This window comes from Marmota monax, unplaced genomic scaffold, assembly GCF_021218885.2.
Source record: "Marmota monax isolate L192 unplaced genomic scaffold, Marmota_monax_Labrador192_F-V1.1 WCK01_AAM20220418_F8-fsc00159, whole genome shotgun sequence".
Taxonomy (NCBI): Eukaryota; Metazoa; Chordata; class Mammalia; order Rodentia; family Sciuridae; genus Marmota; species Marmota monax.
The window spans coordinates 1470001-1496914 of NW_026694999.1; the positions used below are offsets into that span (position 1 = coordinate 1470001).

At 33.5% G+C, this 26914-nt stretch overlaps 1 protein-coding gene across 6 annotated transcripts in view; it reads right to left on the bottom strand.

Moving 5' to 3' along the window:
- Wdr17 (WD repeat domain 17) overlaps nucleotides 1–21063 on the bottom strand; it is a 96641-nt gene extending 75578 nt beyond the window's left edge. For 4 of the 6 annotated variants that reach the window (XM_058573668.1, XM_058573666.1, XM_058573672.1 and 1 more), the window contains exons 1-2: nucleotides 20914–21059; nucleotides 4670–4808 (exon numbers count right to left, since the gene is read on the bottom strand). The gene's annotated coding sequence lies outside the window, so the exon portion shown is untranslated. Of the gene's footprint in view, nucleotides 1–4669; nucleotides 4809–20913 lie in introns of all 6 variants that reach the window. The other 2 variants (XM_058573670.1, XM_058573667.1) reach the window with 2 other exon arrangements.
- Nucleotides 21064–26914: the final 5851 nt, after the last annotated feature.

Genomic DNA, 26914 nt, shown 5'->3' on the forward strand with positions numbered 1-26914 from the left:
CTTTACAATGCTATAGAGATCAAAGAAAAGGAAGAAGGAAAGGAAGGAGGGAAAGAGGGAGGAAGAGAGGAAGGAATGAATCAGGGAAAGAGTGGGGGAAAAAAGAAAGAAACAAAAATGGGAAGGAAGGGAGGGACCGAGGAGAAACAGAAAAATCTGAGTGTCTCCCCTTCACATCAAAAAAGCCTGGTAACTTTTCTTCTGGCATAGAAAGATACACTTGTATGAAATATATGTATCACTGTAGTTAGTTGAGAACGGTCTTATCTCTACTGAGATTTCTTATATTCTAGAAGTATTTTTAATATCTGCTTGAAGCATCAGGTCAAAATGCTTGGGAATTGGCTCTTGCTTTAGACAAAGTCTCTTGCTCGATTTCCTTTCATTTTGATGTCTTCCTTGAATTTGAACCATGGCTATTTTCCCTGTCCTTGTAATTCTTGCAGAGCCCTTTGTTCCTGCCTATCTGCTCAGTTTTACTCCATCTTCTGGAATTGTCAATCTCCTCATTATTGTCTCTGTTCTACTGCTTATCCTACACTGACTTGCAATTCTTGATCTCAGTTCTGCCATATGCTTTTTAACTTACCTGTATGTAAGAGACAGCCCTGGCACAAACACTCTAAACACCTTGCCATTGCCTTACTGGTTCATTTCTCTCCTAATAAAACTTAACCTAATTCGACTCAAGCCAACCTACTAAATCTAGTTCCCTCAGACTTTGACTTCTTCATTCCAATATTAACGTGTAAAATTTAAGATGTTTTCAAGGGAGATTTCCTTCTCTATCACCACTATTCTTTATCTTGCATACCCTATTTCCATGACTGCTATACTCTAGACAGTAACCTGAGATGAAAACATCAAACTTTCCTTGATTCTTTCATTAATGTCACCTTCCCTTCCTATTACAACTATTAATTACTTATTAAACTACCTTTAAAATATCTTTTCAAAAGACCTATCTCCATCCTTAATGCCGGTGTTTCTAATGAAACTTTTTATGATGTTTGTACAGACTACCAAATGGTTTACTTATTGGTTTCCTGCTTTTATTTCAATTCCCAAACATGTATTGTTCTATTCTTTCGGACTTCATGCCTTGAAGCTTTGAAATGCTCTTGCCTAAACTGTACTTCCTTTCTACTTTTTTTCTGTGAAGAATGTGTTTTTTCCTATTTTTCAAGTCCCTGCTTAAAAACCCATTTTTGAAGTCTTGCTCAAATTCTCCTAATCTGTGTGTCTTAATATCATATTTGTAAGCAATGAATAATGATTATTTGTGTAGCTAACTATACATGTAAAGAATCATGCTTTATTCATCTTTGTATAAAAGATACAAAATGATAAGTGAATTGACATATATAGTACTAAGAATGTTTGTCATCCAGTGGTATTTGATATGAAATTAAGGCACATATTTTTGAAACTTGGAAAGGATCCAAAGAAATGTATCCAAGTGAAATGGGTTAGTAATCCCATAGTAATTTAATATGTACTTTCTTCTAGGAAGGAAATCATTTGGAAAATATTTTTAGGGTCTAAATAAAAACTTGAATTAGTAAGAATATTTTGTAGTCACTCTAAGCACTAAGAGTGTATTTATTATACTATTAAAAGTCCAGTAAAATTAAAATTGTTTATAGGGCATATAATACTTATTTCTTGATTTTTTTCATGAGTACTATTCACTGTATTTCCAAGAATTAAAAAAAGAAGAAAATCTCACATGATGTCATCTAAGAGTAAATGTTACCCTTGCTTTTAAAAAATGTATTTTCTTGGTTATACTCCAGGACCTTCGTTGTATTCCAAGTATCTGAATGTGGATGGGAATCTGATCATTTAAGGTAATAATGGTAAATAGGTTTCAACTCTCATACCTCCCTGGGGTGGAGAGTTGAAACCTTCAGTTGACCTCAAAGAGAAAGCATGTTATGATCACTTAGCAGTAACTAAGATAAGGAGGAAAGAGTTGTGATGGCACCTATTCCATATCTTTGCATCTCTATATCTATGTCCATGTATCTAATTAATATTTTATTAAAATCACAAACTTAACTAAATCCACGGAACTTATTACCTATTAAAATTAGTGATGGAAGGAAATGGCAATTATCAAATGCTAGATATCACCATGTAAAATAAAGAAAATGACAATCAACTTACTGCAGGCATTAAATATCCAAACACAAATAACATGCATGGTCTGGTTACTGATCCTTATTTTCTTATATCCATCTTTGCATCTATATCTTTGCCATAACTTCATAATAGGTAGACTATGTATTTTTGCTTATTATCTTTGGGTCTTTCCACGAAGCTTGCTTTGTTCAAGGATATATGGGCCAAAGTTACAAGGCTTCAATTCTAGGGCCAGATTCAAAGGCTATTTCCATTCACTCCTTTGTGCTTCTGACATCAATGAAAGAACATTTCACAGCTACCCAATTGGTCCAAGAATGATGAGAAAATAAAAAGTGATTAAAATTCCTAAACTGAGTAAAATGATATTTTTGCTTATTCTCTAAGATTCATCCTGAGTCACTTATACTTTGATTCTACACTTAAAATTTTTTCATCTGTTTTTACCTGATACCTGACATCACAATATTGGCCTAATCCTCTGAAATGTTGGCATTTGCAGGCTACCCTTTTTTTCTATTAAATTCCTTCCTGCCAAGTTCTTACCTGCTATATTATCTATAGTTCTTAGACTCAGCTTTGTCTCTTATATCCTTTTTTTTGGAACCAGGGATGGAACCCAGGGGCACTAAACCACTGAGCCACACCCCAGCTCTTTTTGTATTTTATTTAAAGACAGGGTCTCACTGGGTTGATTAAGGTCTCACTCAGTTGCTGAGGCTGACCTTGAACTCCAGATCCTCCTGCCTCAGCCTCCCAAGCCACTGGGATTACAGGTGTGTACGACCATGCCCGGCTGGCTTGTCTCCTGGTTCTTATAAGATAGCAATGATACTTATTTAAAACTTCCTAACAAACTAGGTAAACATATAAAATAAACACAGGCCATAACTTTTTCAACAACCAGGGTATAAATCAAATATAGAATATTTGATATTATTTAAAATCATCTGCTTTATTTTTTGTATTTATTCTGTCTTGAATCACGGTTAAGTGAGTTGAGAGGAGGGGAGCTTGTGAAAGAGGGACTCAGGAAGTGTAAATGTCCTTATGCCAAAGATATTACTTGCACAAGTTTATACAGATCTGGGATCACCTGTCAGTCTACTCTTAATATAAATAGATGTTCCTTTTGAGAATTCAGAATTAAAGGAAGATAGATGTCAAGAGTAATATATCACCACAGTTCTGTGGAGTCGTCCATCTTAACTATACTCAAAACCTCACATAAAAATATCGAAGAAAGTCTGAGTTAGAGAGTAAATGTATAGCTTATTCTGTGCTCTTTGAAGTCAGAATGATTCTGAGTTTTGATGAATTAGAAAATCATTACTTTACAAAAACCTGGCTTCTAGCAGCAGAAGATATGTGTGTGTGTGTGTGTGTGTGTGTGTGTGTGTGTGTGAGCACACATAATCCTCCCACTGAAGACAACTAGAAAAGCTGGTTAAAAGTATGTAAAAATCTCAAATCAAGATCTCAGAGACAAGTGAAGGTCAGAGTCAAGCTAGACACTGTGTGCACGTGTGTGTGTGTATGTATGCACACACACTCACTCATGAGCATGCATGTACATATATGCTATTTTTTCTCCAGGAGAATGTGCCTATATAAAAGTAGTGAATGAAATCCTGAGAAGCTGAGAAGAACTTCTGGTAATTTCATGGTGCTAGAGGGACAACAATTAGAATTCAGATACTGCTAAGGAAAATGGTGTTCTCCAGTAAGGATCATTTGGGTCTATACATTAAGAAAGAAATGGACATATACCACCCCTCTGAAGAGTGAAATTCATCTTCAAATACATTGATTCAATGACTGGATTAAGATAATCTGCCATATTTTAGTATCTTCTGAAAGCAAAAGGACATCTCTCTGGAGGAAGATAACATTAAATCATTGGCATTCAATAAACTAATGACCAGGTAGGCAAAAATACAAAAACTGGAAATTATACTTCCATTTAATTATAAGTACATTAGTATGGACCCACAAATATCACTCCTATACTATAATAAGAAAAAAAGAGATAATGTAAAAAGTGTAATTTTTCTTTAACTAATTGAGGTTGCAAAACAATCAAGGAAGAAGAAAGGTGAGCCCCTCTAAAAAGAAACAGGGAATGTTTACCTCTTTACATTTGACAAAGCATGGGAAAAAAAAAAAAAGAGGTGACTACCATAAAATATGGTAGGGAAAAGCCAGTTTTAGAAATGCAGTTAATTCTTAAAATCCAAGTGTGAACTAGAATATTAGTTTAGAATAACTTGAAGGTCCAGATAAAAACTGAGTTTGCACTCACTTGCAAAATCTCCTCCACAGGTTTCAATTGGGTGCTTACAAGAAACACTGGGTGAGAATCAGCCCTTCAGTGGCTTGATCAAATAGGAGGCAACCAGATGGCTGATAGGCATGAAACACGGTATACTTCTTATTTCAAATGAAGAAAAATCCTTCAATTGCAGGGAGCAGAGAAACAAACACCCTCACTCTCAGGGAAAATGAGAAAGTAATGAAAGCAAACCTCTTTGCCTCTGGGAGGGAAAGGAAATCCTCCTTGCTAATCCCAGGAATTAGGCAAAAATCAATACTTCTGGGAAGAGGGAAGAAGTGAAAGCTGTCAGCCTCTGGAGTTGAGAAGGAAAACATCTCAGGTCCCAATCCTGTACCAAAACAAAGCACAAGTCTGCCACTACTCAAAGAAAGTACAAGACTTTCTTTCCCAGTCAATAACAATCATGAATCCAAAGCAGAGTCTGGCTGCATCAAACCACTTTCATAAAAATGATGGCTGGAAGTAGGATATACAGAAATATATACCCAAATCTCCCCTGAGAAGCAGACCCTCTCTATCTCTGAGATAAACTGCATCAAATTTTGCTTTGGGATACCATAAACTAAATGAATTATTTTGTAAAAATATATATATTTTATAAAATGCAGATGAACTAATATTAAAGAGAATAAATTTAAAGACACAAGAAAAGTATATTACCAAATACTATTTTTGCACAAAAATCTAATAGTAAATAGCATTAGGATGTGCTATTTGCATTAAGAGAAAGGGTGTACCATTTTTCAGCTCACCCTTTTTCTGCCACCTGCTAATAATTCCCTAAAAATAATGAATTTGTTTGATGTTCTTTGTTTAAAAACATTGCAATTTTGCCTTTAGTTTCTGAAGGATATTTTTACTGAATGTATAGTTACCGTTTTCTCAGCACTTTAAAAATATTATCTCATTCTCATTTAAAACTGAATCCCCATCTCCTGATATTTTAAATGACAGTCCTAACCAGAATCTCTAAATTGTTCTGAATTACAAATAAGGAAAAACAAATGACTTGTATTAGGGTAATTTAACAAGTCTAAAATGTCCAGAACATCTTATGGTGTACCATAAATTGAACATTTCTACTTTTTAGGATATAAAATGGGGGTCAAGGTAAATCCATTCAATATAATTGGATTTTTCAAGGAAATCTATTTTAAGCAATTTCTAAATACACTATATTTCTAAGAAATATAATTGGCATCATTTTTTATGAAAGTGGTTTGATGCAGCAGAGAAAATATAATAAGTTGTCAAAATATATATTTATTTTTAATTTTTTATATTTATTTTTCTGTCTAAAAGTCATCTTCACCTTTGCTAATTCACAAAATCTCGGGAAAATTCCAAATGTCTTCTGAAAAATATTTTGTAAAATGCAGATAAACAGTATTAAAGAAAAAAATTTTAATGATATAAGAAAGCATATTACTAAATACTATATTTGCAAAAAAAATCTGACAATATATAGCATTAGGACATGTTGCTCACATTAAGAAAGAGGGAATACCATTTCCCCACTCGCCCTTTTTCTGCCTCCTGCAACTTTGCCTTAATCTTATCATTTGAGGTTCTAGAAAATATTTTGGATCACAAGGATGAGGGTTACACCCAAAGGATGGCAAAAAAATAAATGAGAAGTCTGAATGCCTCAAAACATCCTACACCAATACCCCCTCTTTAAAAAAAAAAAAGAGAGAAATCAACTTCTATTTTGTTTTAAGCCACTATTACTTTGCGTTTCCCTTTTATATGCTACCAAACCTCAAGTAGACTCCTAGAATGCATACTTTCAAATCATTTGTGAAAGGGGAAGTCAATAATGTTAATTAGATGTAGCCTTTTTAATTTTCTTTAAATATAATTATCATGTTTTCATCACCCCAGGGATATACTATTACAAACATTGCATTGTTATTGTCCATAGTAATATAAAAAGCCAGGGTTGGTGTTAACTACTTTGGCTAAAGAAATATAGTATTGGGCTGGGGATGTGGCTCAAGCGGTAGCATGCTTGCCTGGCATGCGCAGGGTGCTGGGTTCGATCCTCAGCACCACATAAAAATAAAATAAAGATATTATGTCCACCGAAAACTAAAAAAATAAATAAATAAATATTAAAAAATTCTCTCTCTCTTTCTCTCTAAAAATAGAAATATAGTATTCATCTCATTAACCATATATTATTTAGTAAAAAATATTAATCCATGTATATCTGCTATATCATTTTATTCATTCATTTCAGCAAATGTTGCATATTTATCATGGGTAGGCACCAATGCTAGTTACTAAATATATAGAGAAACAAGATGATAGACCCAACTAGGCACATGGCATATACTATGCTGTCTAACAAATAATTATGCTCAATTGTCTCTTTTCCTGCTTATAGGCATGGAATCCATAGCACTGTATCTTTCTCTAACCCTACTTCATGGTCCCTCCTTATATCTACTTAGTGACTACAGCTCAAAAAATAAGAGAAAGATGAGATATCTATACCCTAGGGAAGTACTACTTTTCACAATACATTGTAGATGAAGGCATAAAAGAAGCAGGATTTTTATTTTTCAGGTATTTTCTCTATCAATTTGTTCACGTTAAATAGAAGAAAATTCGACATCAGAAGACTGAGGCAGGAAGACTGCAAGTTCAAGGCCAGACTCAGCAACTTAGTGAGACTCTGTCTAAAAATCAAATCTAAAAAAAGGGCCGGGGATGTAGCTCAATGGTAAAGTGCCCCTGAGTTCAATCTCTAGTACACAAAAAAGAAAGAAAGAAAGAAAGAAAATTCTATGTCACTAACTACAGCATTATGGCAGATAATAAAAAGTCTTAAACAATGACATTATGACATTGAAGTAAGATTTCTATTGATATTGATATAAAATTTGCTATAACCAAATGGTGATATAATTAATCTAGTATCCAAGAAGAAAAATTTGGGGGGTATGCAAAAATCTGCAGATTCTCTCTTTTGGTAATGAATAGCCTATGTGGGTCTCCTCTCATTCAAGAACAGAAATGAGTGTACCAGTGGGTAGGATAAATTGACTGCGGTATGAGATGCTGAAATAATGATTGTGAAGAAAATAAAAGGCAAGAGCAGAATAAAAATCCACATGAAAGAGCGAAAAAGGACAGAATTGAAAATTGGAAAAATAAATCAATGCAAACATATCAGTCATTCAGAGAACTAAATTTAAAAACTCTTCCAAAACACAGTGGGAAAATAGATTTGTTTTGTTTTAGATTAGGGAAAAATTGAAAGAAATGTTATACAAGGGATGAAAACTGGAACTAATTTAAAACATTTTTAGAGAAAGTTAAAGTTCAAGTAAAATAACTGAAACAAAGCAACAGTCCAAGATACAGCCCCAAATATTTCTTGGGTTGGAAAAAAAAGATGCTGATGAAATAAACCAAAACAGATCAAAAGTGCTTGTTTTGTTTCAAGAAAAAAAAAAGATTTATATATGCATATAAAACAAATAAGTATTTACTGGTTGTTTTGCTCATTCTATAATTACCCGGTGTAAAAATAAAATCTCTGGGAAGACAGGACTTTTATCTGCTTGTTGAGTGCTTCTTTAGTGCCTGCCTAGAATATGGTTATGAATCAATAAATATTTGTTGAACAAATAAAAGGAGAAGTAATTGTTAAAATCATAAAAATATATAAATTAGTCAAAGAAATATTTTTTTCACATTTCCCTAAATGTTATCATCCATGTTATGCATACACATACACAGGAACATAAATAAAATTCGGACAAATTCAGAAACTAATATTTTAATTCTTTGAGCAAGTAGAAAAAAATTAAGATGGTATGTACTAATGAAGAGAAGTTAGATTCCCATCTTATAGTTATTATATAACTTATTAAAAAATAAGTTATATAATAACTATATTAAACTGAAGAAATGCTGAGTTCTTACAATTCTGTAAATAGACAAGTGCATTCTATGTGAAGAAAAAAACATAGGCATTCTCATAAATGTAAGGATTCAGAAGACAATTTACCCTCCTAACCTTTCTAAAAGATTACTTGAAGAAAATTAAATTCTTTCAAAAAATTAACCAAAGAAAAGAACTCAACTATAGAAGATAATGTAATTTTTAAATATATTAAGCAAAGAAACCTGAGTATGATTTTGAAAATGCAAATGATAAAATAATTTTATGAAAAATATAGGTAATATAAAATGTTAATTTAAAATAAAACTAAAAGTCTCAGATTGTTTTCCAGGTACTAGGATTTAGATAAAGAAGAGCAGAATACAAAGATCTAAAAACTTTTCCATTTTACATTTAAAGATGTAATCAATAGATACAAATTGCTTCTTGATATTTAGAGAGAAATATTAGGGAGAAATTGACTCAAAGTCATTTTTATAACAAAAGACATTAAATAATAGACAAATCATAAAAAAATCTTAATTATTTAAAAAATTATTATAAACAATGCTGATATGAAAATTTATATAAAATATCAATATATAAGGAATGAAAAGTCGATGATTTGAAAAACTATGTAGTTAAATGACACGTTATATTTTTGTGTATTTTAAAATTTACATATATACACCTATAAACATTCATATACTTTAAAAATTAAAAACAAAAAAATAATGTAAGGTAAACATATGGCTATTTCTGAATGGTAAGATTTTGGGAAATATAGAAACATAATATTCCTTTGACCTAATTTATGTTTTATAATTTTAATAATTACTTATAAATTTAACAATTACTTCTCCTTCTATTTGTTCAACAAATATTTATTGATTCATAACTATGTTCTAGACAGGCATTAAAGAAGCATTCAACACACAGATAAAAGCCCTGTCTTCCCAGAGATTTTATTTTTAGACCAGGTAATCAGAAAATGAGCAAAACAAATGAGTAAATTATATATATATATATATATATATATATATATATATATATATATATATATATATATATATATTTTGGTGCTGGGGATGGAACCCAGGGCCTTGCGCATATAAGGCAAGCACTCTACCAACTGAGCTATATCCCTAGCCTTAAGATAATTTTTAATGTAGAGAAAAATGGTGCAGAAAAAGAAGTTCTAGAGATACAGCTCATAGTACAATCCTTTAAAAGATAATCTACGAATGCCCCACACTGAAATTAAGCAAATATTTGAAGGAGACAAAAGAACAAAAGTATAAAGAAAGGTGATGGAAAAGTTTGTGAAATAGAGGAAGTAACAAAAGCAAAGATTCTGATATGTTCCTGACACGTTTAAGAAATAGTAAGAAAAATCAATCCAAATATTTAAAAAGTGTATTAAAATACCAGAGATGAACCAAGAGTCAGAGATTAAAGAAAGTTTTGTTAAACTCACATTTACACTCTTCTGAATTTGGAAATTTCTGTGTAATAGAAAATATATTGCCTTTTTAATTAAAAAATAAAACCTTCAAAATATCTTGTTAAAAAGGGTTTAAAATTTGAATATACTATATGCTAAGAGTTAACACAAAAAATATTTTGTAATTGTGTAATCAATGTGTGGTTATATTATTTTGTAAAAAACTGGAAAAACTTTTTTCAGGAAATTTGAAGGACTTTCCTACAACCCCCACATCAGCCAGCCACTGGCTCACTTGAGATCTTCCTGTTTCTATATTAGTAATTCTATATTGCTGAGGGCCATTGCTAAGTAAGAATGACGCATGGCATGACCCAGGTCATTTGCAGTGTCATTGCATGTAAGGTGACCTTACTCAAGGACCAGGGCGGATCTGGGTTTAGGGCGGATCAGGGTTTAGGGCGTTCCCGGTTTAGGACAATCTGGGTTTAGGGCGGTTCCAGGTTTAAGGTGTACCCTGCTGGGACTAGGGCGTATCCTGCTGCCTCAGGCGCACCTGCTCCTTGAGTTCCCGTTGAGTTCTCCTGAGATTCAGAGAGTATTTGGGATTCAGAGCCCGGGCAGAGAACGTGGATTTGCTCAGAATGTGTTTGTAGAGTGCCGGTGTAAGTTCGGGAATAAAGAATTGCTGTTTGAATCTACAAGGCTGTGAGTGGCTCGTGATTTTGTGCCCAACCAGACTGCGGCATTTGGTGGCCCGTACGGGGAACGCCTAAAACTTGGAGGTAAGTGAAATTACTCGCCCCTGAAGGAGAGCAAAAGAATGGGTGACCATTTCAAAAAACAATGTGTTCTTGTTTTGATTTATTTTGTTTTTATTTCAAGTTGCCTGTCCCTAGAACATTCTCAGGCAAACTGGGGAAAATGGTTGGCTCAAAGTTTGAAGTTGTTCACCCCCGAGAAAGAGAAATTGTTAGAGAAAGGAGGCACCCCAGTAAGACCAAGAACAGTTAGGACATATGTTGATACAATACAAAAATGTAGCCCATGGCTTTTTAAAGACGAGTTATTAAGTATATCAATGGGACCATCATGGTATCCTGTAAAAGAAATTTTCTTCAACAAGAAAGAGATGGGTAGTTTTGTTTACTACACTTGTCTAAGATCTTGGTTTCTACAGACATCTGATTAATTTACAAAGCTAAAAAGTGTTAAAATATCAACCACTAAATATAAAATCAAGTGTTCTTTACTTATTAAGTTCCATAAGGTAATATATTTAAACATTATGTGTGTTTTCATAATTTGGTAAATGGAAAAAAGGTTTAATGTTGCTTTGGTCTGTGTCTTTGCTAAAACAAGGTTACTAAGAGTTAAGATTCTATCATGTGTAATTTACATACAAAGAGTAGAAAAATTTTCAGTTGGGTTTCAATTATAGTATTATAGTATCATAAAAAACATGAAAGTCTTTCATCTTAGTAAAGTGGAGTAATTTGTCTAAATCAGAAATTTTATAAGAGTTGTTTCAAAATGTGAATTTATAAAAAGGGTTAACGGTTAAAAAAGAGATAGAAAAGGAGTCAAGATGTGGAAATATATTTTAATATAAAAGGTTAAAGGAAAAAGAAATGTTTCTAGATGAGATAATCTCTGTGTGGTAAAGTAAAAAGTTGTAAAATGCCATTTAAAAAGATTTTGAGGAAGCTAGACTTACTTTAAAAGCTTGAGAAAGGAAGAAAGAAGAAAAAGGTATTTGTACATGACAGATTGAGACAAAGCTTCTCAATGGAGTTAAAAAAAAAAGCCTTTGGTTGAAGGGCAGCCATGTAAACTAACATTGAAGCGATTTAAACAAAATCTAAGCCTCATTTAAAAGAGTGAAGCTGTAGGTGGTGAAAAAGTACATTTAAAAGTACAGTATAGATGATAATTGGAAGGCTTTAAAAGGTTAAATTGAAGGTGGTTGAGATACCTTCATGACGAAAAAAAAAAAAGAGATATAAAAGATTTAAGGTGTGGAAATATATTTTAATATGAAAGGTTAAAAAAAAAGAAATGTTTCTAGATGAGGTAATCTTTGTGTGGTAAAGTAAAAAGCTGTAAAATATCTAAGTAAGTTACAAAAGGCTTTAAAAGGTTAAATTGAAGGTGATTAAGATGCCTTCATGACGGAGAAAAAATTGTGTCATTCGAAGCCTAGTTAATCTTAAAGACATTACTTAAAAAAAAAATAAACACATGAAAATGGGAAGATAATAGGATAAAAGATACTTAGATAAAGAAGATTAAAAATTTGAAGTAAAAAAGTTTAAAGACAAAAGTATAAAAAGTTCAAAAGAAAAAAAGATAAAAAAGATGTAGGAAGATAAAAAAGATGTAGGAAGACAATAATTTTAAACCCACAAAATAGAAAACAAAAAAAAAAAACTAAGAGGAAAAAAAAAAGCAACTAAGGGTAAATGTACAAACCTTAGGGGAAAAAAAAAAAAAACAGAAGATAGAAATAAGATAAAAATGGTTGAAAATGTCAAGTAAGGTATTTCAGATAGAAAATACAAAAAGCTAAGACAACTATTAGATACAGACATATACTTATTAAAACAAAAAGAGGGAATTGGAAAGGGGTATATACCCCCCAAAGATAAACTTAAAATAACACTTTTTACTCTAAACTTTTTAAATTTGGATTCATCAGGACTTAGTGCTGCGGAAAGGCATATGTATCCAAAAAATGTACATAAGCCTATGGTACTTTGGAAAGATATTCTAACAGGACAATGGAAAGGTCCTGACCCAGTGATTGTCTGGAGTCGGGGTTCTGTTTGTGTTTTTCCACAGGGAGAACAGCAGCCGATTTGGATTCCAGAGAGATTAACCAAAACAATTTCTACAGACCAAAAAAAAAAAGATGATTTGACTCAAATCCATAACAGCTGATATCCAAAGCTCCAGCTTGGCTATTCTTACATCTGCGACAGTGATTAACCAGAATGCTTTTTTCAATATCTATTTTATTATTGCATTTTTCCCACACCATAAAGGTCTATTTTATTTTTTGAGCTCATACAAACCTAGGTTAATGTTTTTCTGATCAGTTTTATTTTTTGACTGTGGAGTTTTTAAACATTGCAATGGAGATTTCACCTAGGTAAAGCTACAAGGCCTTTACTATTGTCTTATGTGTTGTACGTTTGTGTGCACATTTGTGTTTTGTGTTGTATGTCTGTGTGTGCGTATGTCCATAGATCTTATATGAGGAGCGCTCATAAAAAAATGGATCCGAATTATTATTTTTTTATTCACATGATTTAAATAGTTTAATTTAAATTAGGTAAACAGCTGTTAAGGATTGTTTTTAAAGGCGGTTAACAGATCTGTTTGTTTACTAATTTAAATTAGGTAAACAGCTGTTAAGGATTGTTTTTAAAGGAGGTTAATAGATCTGTTTGTTTACTTTCACCTTTCCTTTTCATCATATTTAATAATTCTGTTCAGGATAATGTCTCTTTAGCATCATTGCCAGAATTCCTATCTCCATCCCAGTGCCAGTAAAGACAAAGACAAAACCAGACTACAGCTTCTATGATAGCTATCACAATAAACTGTATAAACTGATACATCAATAAATATAACTCAACAAGTAATGCTCAATCAAGGACTCGATTTACTTTGGGAGGAAATGGACATATTGATAGACCCCTCCGCTTAAAACTGCTTGCAGAACTTGCCTGGACTATGTATCACTTGTATACATTGTGAACTATCGTTTGGTACAACGAATTGTGGTAGTGCTGGCATATCTTTGCTGATGGTGTCACCTGTGATACAATTTTTCCAAAGGAGCCGTCAACTGGCTTGGTGTCGTGGCATTTCTGTATCCTCCTCCCTTCTACTAGTGATGGTCTAAAATTTGGGGGCCAACAGAGGTGAGACAAAAAAAGTCACCCCCCCACTGACACCAAGGACAAAATTGGGGGCCAACAGAGGTGAGGCAAGAACCTCACCCCCCCAACTGGTGCATAGGCCTATCCACAAGTATGGCTGTATGCTGGACCGGTAGTCAGTGATGGGTATGATCCAATTACATTGGTATCAACCTAAGACAGGAGGCTGACGCCTATAGGTCAGTTTTTCCCATGACTGGTAAGAACCATATGTTAAATTGGACAACCTACCAGACAAGGTCCTTAAGCCACATTGCTTGTTGTTTAATTAATCAGAAGGGGGGAAATGCTGAGGGCCATTGCTAAGTAAGAATGACACATGGCATGACCCAGGTCATTTGCAGTGTCATTGCATGTAAGGTGACCTTACTCAAGGACCAGGGCGGATCTGGGTTTAGGGCGAATCAGGGTTTAGGGCGTTCCCAGTTTAGGACAATCTGGGTTTAGGGCGGTTCCAGGTTTAAGGTGTACCCTGCTGGGACTAGGGCGTATCCTGCTGCCTCAGGCGTGCCTGCTCCTTGAGTTCCCGTTGAGTTCTCGTGAGATTCAGAGAGTATTTGGGATTCAGAGCCCGGGCAGAGAACATGGATTTGCCCAGAACATGTTTGTTGAGTGCCGGTGTAAGTTCGGGAATAAAGAATTGCTGTTTGAATCTACAAGGCTGTGAGTGGCTCGTGATTTTGTGCCCAGCCAGACTGCGGCACTATATGAACACTATTTTGATAAATTGTGATATGTGGAGTCATAGATTATTAAGCATAAATAGGATTTTTAAAATCTCTAAATCAGTTCATTTAGACATGTTTTTCAGGTATTTTAAAGCAGAATAACTTAGAAACTTGCTACAAATGCAGATTTCTGTAGCAGGTCTAAAATCTAATGAATAAGAATTTTGGAGTAGAACTTGTCAAAATTACCCCAAGATGACTTATATGCACAGTAAAGCTAGATATTTATTGACCTAGTTATACAACAACAGAGATAATTTAGCAGAAAAATTACCTCTGGTATCATCTATTAACAAAGATTAATCTCTTAAATTTATGCTATTCCTGAGGTTATCTTTTTCTCATGCTTAACAGGGCAATTTTATCTAAGCATTCTCACTATATGTCAAATCATGTTCTTAAAAGCTTAGATGATAAAATAGGTCACAACAAGTACAGCATTAGCCTACATTAAAATCCTGGATTAGGTAGCATGTAGAAAAGATCAAGGTGGCAGTTTTAATTTGGGCTCACAAAATGACCACTTATGCCAGTATAAATTCCAATTTGGTCATCAAAACCTAGGAGACATATGTTAGTCCACACATAAACTGTATATCATAAGAAAAGCAAGATCTCAATTCAGAGAAGTGGGAATGTGAATTTAGTAATCTTTGCCATCCACCGACATATGTTTAGTTTTTTATATCCCTATTTTTAACAATCAAAATTTAAAAATCACATGTATTTGAACTATGAAATTAGATTGTCTAGAACTTTAGATGATCACAAACTCTTTTGTGCTGTAATATGGAAATGATTTTTTGATTTGACTGAAGAAGTAATCCACTTTTACTTAAACAGGCTCATTCATAATACCTTCGGTGTGATTGAAAATCAAAGAAAACTACAGCAGAGGGAAATCACATATTTTCATTCATAAACTAAGAAAGCTAGAAGTAAATATGTTCTTGAGAAAATATTGTGAAATAAGTAAATATTTGTCATGAAAATATATAAGATTATTTCTTTAAAAGATTGTTACAAAAAGTGTATAAGCTTATTTTCTAAATAGAATCATTTTTCATGAAGGAAGACTCAAGGACCTATGCCATAAATTGTTCTGAAAACCTAAGAAACCCCACATGCCCTTATAATTAATATAAATGTGAACTGGGTTATGCACATGAATTTTTTAAATACAGTAAACATTCGCAGGTATCTCTCTGAATATCTACACACCATTTGGCAGAAAGTCACTTATGCTGACATTTTCATACTCTAAGCAAAGGTGTTAAATTTTGTTTCTGCAAGTCAGCTTGGAAAAAAACAGAAAAGGAAATCAAATGGGAGCCTGCAAGCTCAAAAATTAATAGAAATAGCTTACCTAAAATAACTAAAAAGCACTTCAATTTTGTATCCAGTATACTGACAGAGGCCTAAAATTGGTCCTAAAATTTGCTAAGTAACAGACTGTATCCTCTAGTTTAGGGCCAATGGATAGATTAGATAGCTGGCTAACCTACTTGATAATCCACCTGTCAAAAAATTGGTTTTAGCCAACATAAAATTCTCCCGAATCATGGACTAATGTGATTAATTACAAAGGTAAAACATTATGTTTAAAAAGTTACTAGTGATATATAAATGCTAATGTAATATAGCTATCCACTATTATATTTTTAGAAAGGAGTTGATTTATTTAGTAGTTTAGGGTATGACCAAATAAAGCTTCAAAAGTGGAACTGTACACGGAAATTAAGAGCTTGACAGTTGACTACCTCTAATGGTGTACTGTACATTCTATCAGTATTTCTCAAACTCAATTCTGCCTAAGATTCACTTGAAGATGGTTCACACACATTCCCGGGCCCTTCCTCAGAAGGGATTAAAGTTTAGGGGTCTATCTTGATATCATGCTTGTCTAACAAGCTGCCTTCAACTCTAAGGGTTTTTCTAGCTTAAGTTCTGAATGGCTCCTTCAAACCTACAATTATGTTTACCTTTAAGAAAATGCTTCATAACACTTTTCATTGAAAGACATTCAAAATGTACCTTAAAAAAATTAACTATTAGCTGTTTTCTATTAAGCAACAATTAAACTTTCAAGACTCCATGTGGAGCTGTTTGCATTAGAAAATTAAGGTTATTTCATAGCACATTAAACTTGAGTGTTCTGTGCACTGAGAATTATTTTCCAATTTCCAACTTGAAAGGAAAGTTTTTGTATGAGTGATATGGAATTGAACTTATCACACATAATTGTAAATGAAATACAAATACCTGGTTACAATTTAAAGTGTCAACAATTCACAATAGCAAGACTGTGGAACCAACCTAGATGCCCTTCAATAGATGAATGGATAAAAAAAATGTGGCATTTATACACAATGGAGTATTACTCTGCATTAAAAAATGACAAAATCATAGAATTTACAGGGAAATGGATGGCATTAGAGCAGATTATGCTAAGTGAAGCTAGCCAATCCCTAAAAAACAAATGCCAAATGTCTTCTTTGATATAAGGAGAGTAACTAAGAACAGAGTAGGGTCGAAGAGCATGAGAAGAAGATTAATATTAAACAGGGATGAGAGGTGGGAGGGAAAGGGAGAGAGAAGAGAAATTGCATGGAAATGGAAGGAGACCCTCAGAGTTATACAAAAGTACGTACAAGAGGAAGTGAGGGGAAAGGGAAAAATAATACAAGGGGGACAAATGAATGTCAGTAGAGGGAGCAGAGAGAGAAGAGGGGAGGGGAGGGGAGGGGAGGGGGGATAGTAGAGGATAGGAAAGGCAGCAGAACACAACAGACACTAGTATGGCAATATGTAAATCAATGGATGTGTAACTGATGTGATTCTGCAATCTGTATATGGGGTAAAAATGGGAGCTCATAACCCACTTGAATCAAAGTGTGAAAGATGATATATCAAGAACTATGTAATGTTTTGAACAGCCAACAATAAAAAATTAAAAAAAAAAAGGAGAAAGGGGAGGGATGAAAAGGGAGGGGCATAGGAGTGGGAAAGATGGTGAAATGCGATGGTCATCCTTACCCTAAGTACATGTATGAAGACACAAAGGATGTGACTGTACATTGTGTACAACCAGAGATATGAAAATTTGTGCTGTATATGTGTGATATGAATTGTAATGCATTCTGTTGTTATATATAAAAAATTAAAATTAAAAAAAAAAACAATTTAAAGTGTCAAGACTTTGGAAAAAGAAAACAACACACCTAAGCATAAAGAAAATTGTTTAAAGAACTCCATTGTGAGTTTTGTGAGTTCTCCATATCTGAGCATTTTAATCTGTAAAAAAAAAGAAATAAAGAAAGAACTGAATGTTATAACATCCTTACCACAATGGGAATTTATTTGGTGTATCTTTTGCCAGGACTTCCCTGAACATGCCAATTATTAAACATCCTAATAATACCAAATAACACTGATGAATTATATCACATATTGTTTTACTGTAGAAGATTTATATTTCTGTTTCTATGCTATATTTCTTAATTTAAAACGCAGAATTCCAGAGTGCAGAATTCCAGAACTTCAGGAGATAACTAGCCTACAAAACAGTACTTTGTAAGTATATAAAAAGTAATAAGTAACACATTTATCATTATACACAAAAAATTTATTCTCCTCAACTAGTTGGTAATATGATATCTGGAAGGCAAATGCCAGATGTAGTTTTCAAGTTCGGGTTGTATTTGTTTTGCAAAGTCTAGCCTAATTGAAATGCTCCAAGTTCTTTTGAATTCCATTTGTCTATTCACTGAAATAATGTGAAAACACCCTGAATTCTACCTTCTATTGTAACAGCTCATATTTTACCATGTGAACTTTTTTCTAATCAATAATTATGGGATTTTTTTCTTTATATATATATTTTTCTTTCAATATAATGGCATAGATCAAAGCTAGTCATTTTATCATACTATTTCTCTACCAATTTTTATGACCAAAGTTAGAAGTCCTTAAATAAAATCATATAAGCAAAAAGTTTTTCTCTAGATTTTGTTTCTCTACAGAATAGATTCTTTTGGGAATTTCTAAAATTCTCTTCAGCTATCCATACCTTATTTCTTGCTCACAAATCTCCAAGGAATAGTCTGTCCAACAGTGAGAGAATAATCACTATGTTATTATCATAGAATAAAGGATCGTCTTGCATGTTGAAAAGTGCCAGCCAATTCTTATTTCAATACATTTCTACTACAAAAGAAGGAGCCTTAGTTAATAAGCAATTCTTCCTAATCTCCTAAATTCTAAGAATTAAAATACTATCAGTGAAATCTTTGTTCCTGAAGACACACTTGAAAAGTTATATGACTTCAATAGTTTGATCTGTTAAATTGAACAGATACACAAAATATTAAAAATAACTCAAAAGTTGTAGGACATAGCAGTGATGCTTGCATATAATATATATCATTACCATGAAAGGCTGGTTAAACTGGTTATTCAGTAACCTGATAAAACTGTTACTGATCTGACATATGTTTCAAATAAATTCTGGAGTACAGGAAGAAAATGTGAATCCTTCAAAATTGTTGGAAATTTCATTTTAGTCTTCATTATGCTTAGGAAAATAAAAACTGGAAAATTTCTATATATTTTATTAATAGCAACAACCTAATCATTCTTAAAGTTGGACTTTACTATCCATCAGGGCAAAACAAACAGTTCTTAATCTTTTTTCAATAACAGAAACTACCATTGGCCCCTTTTTGCTCAGGCTAAGGGTTACAAGGTAGAATCTATAGAAAACAACAACAACAAAAATAGTCTAGCCCTAGGAGCAGAGGAATTTAAAAACTTGCTTTTCTAAGCAAAATTAATGTATGATTTTCTAATACATGACATCATTATGTGACTAGCGGATAACTTAAAAATTTTAATGCAGCAGTACTTCATTATAAAAACAAAAAGAATAAAGAATTTTAAATCTTTCAAGCATATATATTTAATTTTTTTTTCAGAGCAACCCTTGATTCTTTAAACATTTCTATTAATATCGACATAGGAGAAAGTCATATCAGTACAAATAATACAGTTCAACCCATCTTTTTATATAAGGTAAGTTCTTGGAGCTCATTTAAGAAATATATGATTTTTCTTTCCATGTATGCCCTTTGAAATAGGTCATGGCTTTATTCCAGTTTAGAAAACTTCTCTGGAACTCCTGATTAAATAACATAAAGCTACCATTTGTTAAATTAATCTCTAATCTACTAAATCATGTTTTCCCTAATATTGTTGAACTGATTTTTTTCATAATCATGCAATTACTACACTGAATTTTAGATCATAAAACAGGAGTTCTCGGCTTATTTCAGACTTCTGCCTTCAAATGGATAAGGTACAACTACACCCATGTCCTTGCACATTTAGGTCAGTGAGGCAAAATTTCAAAGGATGTAAGAGAATGCGTTTTCCCTGTGGGTTATAATAAGCACTAGTCCAGTATCAGCTCCCTCATGCAGGGTGTAATAAGACAATTCATGAATCTAAAAATAAACAGAATGTTTAAATCCCTGTTGAGTTCAAATGTATAAATACTAAAATTCATTTTTTATCTATTTTATGATCATTACTACACAGAAATGCTATTAGAGTGCTAAAAATAACAATTATAATCTCAAGTTGCTAAGTTTTAAATTACCTCTATTTTGTACCTATTAAATAATGAACCTACTTTTTTTTGATAGTTTTCTTGGAAGGATATTTCTGAAAGAACTAGGAATGTAGTATTTCTCGTCAGAAACAAATCTGATTCATTTCTAATACATGATCAAACTTTTCACTAAATTTCATTACAATCAATGGTTTTCAATTAGCACAGTATAAAAGGTGGCTCAAATTTTTTGTTCCTTTTAATATCTGCATGCATGCAAAGTCTGGGTATTTGGGAAATGGAACAAGAAAGTGTATTTTTATAATTTACTTAATACTTAAGATACTGTCTTTTTCTAGAACAGATTCCCTTATTGATCAAAGCTTTCTTGGTATAACCCTAATATTAAAACTGTCTTCAAAGGGATAAGTAATCTGTACAGGTGTTTGGCCGGCACACTAGTGAGAATAACAATCTAGACTCTAAGACATACATATGCTGAACAACGTTAAAAAATAAAACAATGTCCCCGAAATGGGCATAGTTTACACTCCAGTGATAGTTCACACACATAAATGTTGGCTTCTACTGAGCCTGGAAACAATCAGGTGTGTGACTCTAAAACTCAGGGGATTAGCCCATTAGGCTCCAAGGTGTGCAAAGCCTGGTAGGACGCACAGAAGCCCAGCCTGCGATCGATCGCAGGGCCCTCAGCGGCGTCCTTACACGACGCCACAGCAATTCAAGAATCACCCGTTTCAGCCCAGCGCTGGCCCAGGTCTCACACCCCTTGGCCCCACCGGCTCCTTACCTGGAGGAGGAGGTGGATGCAGCTGTGGACAGCGGAAGGTGCTGAAGCAGGCGGCAGGAGTGCGAGCACCGCCCGTGCGTGGTCCCGCCCCGCCCTCCTCGCCTCCGGCCCGGGGCTCCCGGGGGCAGGGCGGCCCGACTGCGAGTTCTGAGGGGCGGGGACGCAGCCTCCGCAAACCCCTCTGCGGAGCGGGTTGGAGAGGGCCGCTCTCCAGGTCCCGCCCCGGGGATCACGTGACACCCACACCGCTCGCTGATTGGACTGTCTGGGAGGGGAGGTGGAAGCGGCTCGTGATCCCTGGAGACTTGGCTGAGGGTGAGGCGGTTACCTGGCAACGGGGCGGGCGGCTGTGCAGAAAACGTGGTTCCGCGGCGGCTTTGGGACCAGGCTTCACACAGAGGGTCTACAGTGACGTTGAAAGTGGGGGGAAAACTCTGAGCCATCAGCCATCTCACCACCTAACATTCTATACTGTGTCTGTACTTTCTAGGAAAATGAGTCAACTATACAATGAACAAATCACCCTTTCTCCTTCTGGGAATCTTGGAGGAATAAGTTGAGCCTCCTTCGGAGGCGGGGTTGCACTGTCTTGAACCATCATCACCTGGAATGCCAGTGCAGAACACTGTCACTCCTGCACTTCTTATTGTGTGTCCTACAGCCCCACCCCCACCCCCGGAGGAGCTCTGTGGGGAACCTTTGTGGATGAGATTTGTTCTGTTATTCAGGTTGTATGTAGTTAATATCTGTTCTCACAGCGTGCAAACCTGGCATTTCCCCTGTGGAATATGGTTAAATGGAAATATTTGATACTGTTATTGATGTTGGATTCTATATACCTCTGAAATCTCCTCACTACCAACCACCTTTATTCAACAGTACAGAAAATAGGCATTCATACACTAGGAATACAGTGTATTTAATAACATTTATTAAGTTTTAATTATATGCCAAGCTCTAAGTAGTTATAAATTAATAATCTACCTTAACTAAGGAAATTTCCTGGACATGATTCTACCTCCCTCTGCAGTGTGTGGAGGACTTTTCTTTTGCTTTTTTCCAGAGTATTCCTTGCTGAGACTATTGCTTATCCTCATTTGTACATTAAAATTAAAAGTTGTCTCCACATAAACAATAAACTTGTTAAAAGATACGATCAGCACTTATAATTCTGTACCCGGCATTTCAACAGAGTCTAATATATAGCAGGTCTTCAGTAACTGTTTTATGGATGAATAAATAAATGTATCAGCACATTAAATTCTAAAATAGGATAATATGAAAATACTATAAGATGAGCAGGTGAGAAAGGGAAGGAGGGAGCAATTTTTTCTCCTTAGATATTCAGGGAAACGTTCAATCACAGTGGTATTTGAACGGGGATATAATAAATAAATAGGATTTCACTTGATAGAAAAGGAAAAAACGACATACTATGCAGCAACAACAACCTTGTGGAAATCACAAAGTGGGGAAATACACAATTGATTTAACTGATTCTGACTTGAATTCTCTGGAGAAGGTGAGGCTCAGTATCTAAAGATTGGAAGGGGGATGGAAACTGGTAAAAGATTGAACTAGAAAAGTAAATTGGGGAAGACAGAATTTCATATTTAGGTAAGACTTCACACTCTAATCCAAGGGGAGCCGTTTCAGTTAGTAAAATCAGGCTTTTATTACTTGAGGAGAGATACCTTGGACATAGAAGCACATCAGATGCAGAGAGATGAAAAGCATAACTACCTAGAAGAAAAGTTAACGTTCATGGAAAAAAAGATGGTTACAGTCCGAATTAAGACAAATAAGAATGGTGAAGAAGGAAGATCACAAAAAACAGCTCTGTGGAAATGTACTACAACTTTGATTTACAACTGATATTTTCTAGTTACAGAGTCCATGATGGCCTAAAGAGAAAACTCTAGTTAAGAACATATAACCAGGGCTGCGGTTGTGGCTTAGTGGTAGAGTGTTTGCCTCACATGTTTGACGGAGGCACTGAGTTCAATTCTCAGCACCGCACATAAATAAATGATTACAGGTCCATCAACAACTAAAAAAAAAAAAATTAAAATAAAGAGCGTTACCTAAGTGAGACATTAGAAACCATCTGGTTGTGCACTCACAATGTAAAAATGAAGAAGGTCTTGAGGCCCAGAAAGCTATATAATTTGTTCTGTGTGTGTGTGTGAGTGTGTGTGTGTGTGTGTGTATGTGTATCCATCTATGTCAGTAACAGAATTGATACCATAATTCCAGTCGGTACTTTTACTCCTTTACCATAATTTATTTTATTATTATTAAACAGAATATTTTGACAATTGCAACTACAGTTAGCTCAAGAAAAATGAGCTAACTAAAGAAAAGGTCTCTTCACTGTAATATTTTATGCAACAAATATTTAATATGAAGTTTTTATATCATGAGGAATAAAGTGTCATTCAGGCCAATAGTTTAAGGACAATCCTTATTCTTAACATTTCAAATACAAGGAGTTCTTCATGATTAAATTGAAAATTAGAGTGAATAGGGGAACAAAATAGTGTTAGTCAATTCATCTTCAAGGCTAGGCTTGTTCTTAAAAGCAGTGACTTAAAAATGTGTGTTTGATGTAATTTAATGTGACAAATGCTTTTTTAGTGGCTATTTTAAATAACAAACCAACCAGGAAAAACTTAAGATATAAGTTTTAGAAAAACTTAACCAAGGGAACTTTAGATTCACCTAACTGAAATCCCCTTTCACTATTTTTAATGTAAAATATGACAAAAACATCAAGTTGATGTATATTAAATACATAGTGTATTAGAAACATAAGAATTTACTGTATACAAAACACTTTTTAAAATTGAATTTTTAATAGACAAAAAACAATATCCATATATTGACTATTAAGATTAAATACATTAAATACATAAAAACTAACATTTCTGTTATTATCAAATATACTGAAACTTATTACTCTTTGGTTTTTTTGTTGAGGTAGCAAAAAATCTTAAATTAAGCAATAATTTCAGAGTATTTGCTATTTTTATCCCTGGAACACTATTGATTGAATTCTTTATTTTTTAACTTATGAAATATTTAAGCAGAAAATCACACAGTACTGCAGAAAAGATCTGTATTTAGCAGATTTGAGTCTTCTGCAATATCTGTTTTTTTTTTTTTCATTTAAAAAATTATAGAATGGACTGGTTCTTATTTTGTCTTGTCATTGGATTGCCCTCTTATTTTATCCAAATGTAACTAAACTAAAACATAACATTTTAAAATTTGCATATTTCCTTTTATTAGTTTTTAAATTTTATACATGTTGTTATATGTAGATATAGTTTATTCATTTTAATTAATATATATCTCATATTAAAAATATAAAACACTATCACAAATATATATTTAACTATTGATGAATATTTAGTTGTATAGACTTTTCCTAATTAAAAAGATATAGCTAGTTAGCCTCCTTGTATATATCTTGTCTATGAGTTTTTCAGATTATAAAATGAAATTTCTGGTTAATTATACATATGCATCTTTAAGTATAAGCACTATTACCAAAAAAGCTCTTCATGTATATTGCAACTAGCAATGCACGAATGTTTTTCAATGTTCTCACTAGTACCATATTATCAGTTTTTCCAATCTAATCAATGAACATCTCCACATGTTTTAAATTTTTATTTTCTGAATTTGTTGAAATGGAACATCTTTTTATGTTTATAAATTGATTGTTCATTTCCTTTATTTTTCTTCAAATTTTCCTTATTGATTTGTAGTTTGTTACATATTCAGGTGTTAATTGTTGTTAGATATATCCATTGTAAACCTCTCCACATCTTCAGTTGTGAAAATTCTCAGTCATTACTTATTTGAATATTTATTCTATTTTCCATTTCTAAAATTTAAAATGGACCTAGAGTTGTTGAATCTATTGTCATGTCTTCATCACTTTTTTCCATACTTTAATCTCTTTGACCTTTCATGTTGAATTCTATATGACCTCTGTATGATTCCCTCAGCACTGTATTCCAACATATAAAATTGTTTGGTTCAAGCACAGATCCTTGTTCTTGCTGAAGCATCATTTCTCTGCATGTGCTAACTCTTAGCCACTTTTGCCTTCTGCAGATTAGAATTCAACAGATTTGTAGTTTTAGCCCTAACTCATCAAGTTTAATCCACAAACATGCTTATGATATTTCTGAGTGAAACTAAAAAGTTTTGTATTCAAATTTTAAAAATCATGATGCCCCAAGCCACATGAAATGTTGATTTAGGCCTAGGAAAATGTTTGTTTATGTTCACATAAAATTTCCACATGAATTGAGAGGGTTCACCTTCTGAAAATTTGTCAAGGATACAGTGACCCTAATTTATAAATCCCGACTGTATTGGCCCATTCTGTGACATTTCTTTTTGCACTACTAACAATGCCTACATGTTGACAAAATATCTATTTTCCCAAACTGAGTGTCAAGCAAATACATTCTTTGTACTTTTTCTTTGACTCACTTTAGTTCCTTATCACCTCTTTTTTTTTCCATGTTCAATTTACTTTATTTATAGTAATAAAGAGCATGGTGTTTTCACTTAATGGTCTTTTGAAACTGATTGTACTGGTTTAATAAAGACAACTTTTCAGGATATTTGAAACCCATTGTTAAACATAGCCATCATTAAAGAAAATGTGTATATATACTCAGCCATAAAGAAGAATGAAATTATGACATTTGCCAGTAAATAGATGAAACTGGAGACTATCATGCTAAGTGAAATAATCCAATCCCCCAAAACCAAAGGCTAATGTTCTCTCTGATATGTGGATACTAACATACAATAAGGATAGGAGGCCAGGATGGAAGAATAGAAGTTCATTGGATTAGATAGGGGAATGAAGGGAGGGGAAATGGGAAGGAAAGACAGTAGAATGAATCAAACATAACTTTCCTATGTTCACATATGAATACATGACCAGTATGACTCCACATCATACTGGGAAGTTATACTTCATATATGTATAATATGTCAAAATATATCCTATTGTCATGTATAACTAAAATGAACAAATAAAAAATTTAAAAAATAGTTATTATATTATATATATTATATAGATGTATGATTAAATCAGATAAAAATGAAAAATACTCAAAACTTAACAATTCTTTTTGTTTTTTTTTTAAATGTTTTTATTAGTGTATTTTAGTTATACATAACAATGGGGCTTGTTTTGACATGCTTTGAAATGTATTTTGTTCCATTTCAGTCCCTAGTACTCTCTTTCCCTTGCCTTCTCCCTCCCTCTGTTCCCCTTCCTCTACTCTACTGTTCCCTTGTTCAGTGATGTAACATTTGTACTTGAAACTGGTGATAGTGAGTTTATTTACACCTTGAAACTTAGCAAATTCTACAAATCAGGAGATAATTATGTTTTTTTTTTTTTTTTTTTTTTGTGTGTGTGTGTGTGTGTGTTTTAACTATATAGACCTAAGCTATTTAGTGAAGTAGCTACTAGAAAAACACACTAATTAAAATGAAATAGCGCTGGGTATGGCAGTACACGCCTGAAATCCCAGAAGCCTTGAAGGCCCAGGCAGGAGGATAGAAAGTTTGAGGCCAGCTTTGGTAACCTAGGGAGGCCCTGTCTCAAAATGAAAAGATTTTTAAAAGAGCTGGGAATGTAGCTTGGCATTAGAATGTCCCTGGGTTCAATCCCCAGTGTAGGAGTTGGGGAGGCAGAGGCAGAAAAAAAAATAGAATAAAAAAATTCAGTTCCTCAATCACAGTAGTTATTTCAAGTACTAAGTAGTCATCTGTGGCTAAGCCATTACTGTATTAAATAAAAAATAAAGAACATTTTCATTATTGCTAATGTTTTACTGGTAAGTTCTGCTGAGTTCACAAGCCAGAAAACTTTCTCTCTGAAGAGGCAGATATTAAATATTCTAGGTTTTGCAAATCATACCATTTCTATCACAACCACTCAACTCTGTTGTGACAAAAACTG